This window comes from Heteronotia binoei, chromosome 7 (assembly GCF_032191835.1).
Source record: "Heteronotia binoei isolate CCM8104 ecotype False Entrance Well chromosome 7, APGP_CSIRO_Hbin_v1, whole genome shotgun sequence".
NCBI classification, from domain to species: Eukaryota; Metazoa; Chordata; class Lepidosauria; order Squamata; family Gekkonidae; genus Heteronotia; species Heteronotia binoei.
In genome coordinates, this window is record NC_083229.1 from 73,458,819 (window position 1) to 73,461,344 (window position 2,526).

Consider the following 2,526-nt stretch of genomic DNA (forward strand, 5'->3'; position numbering starts at 1 on the left):
GTCCCCTTAACCAGATCCTTTTTTCAGAGAAAAGTTCTTCTGAGATCAAGGGGAATCACTTTGACAGAACAGTTCATAGGACTGCAGCACAATTCTCTTGCCCCCATGCTTACATCTGCCTAATTCTTGTTCACTGCTTCCTGTATCATCCTATAGACAAGTCCCTTGTTTTGGGATTATTTGCCTAGCAATGAATTAGGGACAACCCCTTTACCAGATTCCACAGGTTACCTTCAAAAAGCAATTCATCTTTTTACTACTGTTTCTCCTCTTCAAACTCAGTTCACAAAGATAATTTCCACAGTTTTTGCTATGACTTGGCTTCTTAACCACATCAGTTTCTTCTCCACCTTACATACAGTACTGTTTGCCAGTCACTGCTCTGTCGATTTCCTCACAACTTTTCTGGGGGATTTTAAGGCCACCTTTCCCCCAATGTTTCTGGAAAGGATTGCCTGAAGTGTTTTCTGTATTCTGTAGTTTTCTGCACTTTCAAAGATTGCACCCATATCCAAGGCCCACTTTCCAGTAGCCACCTTCTTTCCCCCCTGAGCAGCTGCTGTTTCTTCTGGCAGTGCCCACAGTTTAAAAAAAACACTTTGTGACATCAATATACTGATGAAGTAAACAACCACAAAATGATGGTTTGAGTGAGAATGGGGTCTTGTCTTATGGTAGAATTATATGCTTAACCATTAAAGTTCCTTTTTTCCCTTTAATGTGCTGACTGCTAACAGACAGCTCAAGCTGATCAGCCACAGGGGAATTAGAGACTTATTGGGGGGAAGGGGGTGTCTCAGCTCCACATGTCTCTCAATAACACACAAATATAGGCCCTGATCCGCTGGGTTGGATAGAGGGGGTGAATAAGACAGGAGCCTAGCTATTGGAACCCAACACATTTCCCCAGATGGGGATTAGGGACTTGGAAAGGGAGACAAGAGGATTTGTAAGTGCATGTGTATGTGTGTAAGACAGAGAAGCATGGAACCCCTCTACACTTTTAAAAGGCACCCAGTAAGCCTACACAAGTTTGCTTGGACTTTTTTTTTAAGGGGGTAGGCTGGGTTGTTTAATGTAGCGTCAGGTCTAGAAAAGTCACAGCACTTTTGCCCTAGAAACAACTTGTGCTATCCTGCTGTGTTGATATAGCATGTGCATAAAGGAAAAAGGGGGCAGTACACCACCACCTGCGCAGTGACAAAAGCACTGATGGAACTAAAATGCAATCCTTCACTGGATGCAATCTACAGGGGTCAACTCAAAAACAACAGAGAGCAGAGCACTGGAAAACAACCACTCTGGAAGCAACTTTTGAGAGTGCTTCTGCTGCAAATGCAGCAGCAACAGAGAAAATAGAGAACAAGCATTTACTGCAGTAGTAGCCAAAGTGGCCAAGCCGAAGGAACCTGCAAAAAGAGATATAAGATCCCTCCCCTTATTTTACCTTGCAAGAGTATCAACTGTAGCTCAGATGATGTTCATCATGTGAAAAACCTTTCCAGTTATGACTCAGCCTGTAAACATCTTGTGTCACTTTAGGGAAAGTTGGTCATGTTGTTCCTCTACCTTCACAATTCATGTTGTATAAAACTGCTTGATGTGATTATTTCAGGTGCAGACTGTAAGAAGCTGATACAGAATCTTGTTTGGCCAAAGTAGTATTTTTGTTGTGTTATGTATTGAATTTTCTCCCTTAACATGTCCTGAGTACAAATAGAGTAAAAATATTCTCCCAGGCCTTAATCTCACAAATGGGATCTCAAAGATCTCCATAGCCTTGGATCACATGGCCAAAGTACAGCCTTATGAACTTTTACACCAGCCAGTCCTCACAAGCCCTGCTGATCATGCCCTCCACTGCCCTGATATACATTTTCTTAGTGAAATTTTATGCTTTCTCTCAGTGGTGCATCAGTCCCTTGGAATACATTGCCAGAGTCTGGAAAGCAATCTTAGTAGCTGATTTCAAAAGTGCCTGTAAAAGTGCCTTTACTTAAGATTTTTTAAAAGTTTACAGTAATTTTTTTTTAAAAAATCTGGATAAAAGACCTTCGGGATGCCTGTATTAATTTATTGTACTAGGTTTTAAGCTGTTTATTTCTATTAAAATTGTTACAGGTTGCCTTGAACATAAGATTAGGTGAGGTATAAAGTGTCATGTTCAATGACAATTGGGTCAGAGTGTCAGATGGTTGTAATGTATTGAGGTGTCCACTCATATCCAGTCATTCTTTGCATTACATTACACCCTCTGTAGTACACCATTATAATCTGAACTGCATATTCATTTTCTACCTTGTTCAAATGTGTATCCAATGTGCCTACTTTGGCATTTTGCTTGCTGTAACTTTTTATAAGATGTGCAAGAGGAAGACTTTGGCAGCAGAACTGTTATCTGGTAGCCATGGCAACGTCTGGCTTTGGCCAGATGACCTTGAGTGTCCAGAGAAGACTCTCTATGTTATGCATCTAACCCTGGGAACCTTAATGGACAGGAACTGGCTTTGGCTTGCATGCTTTTTT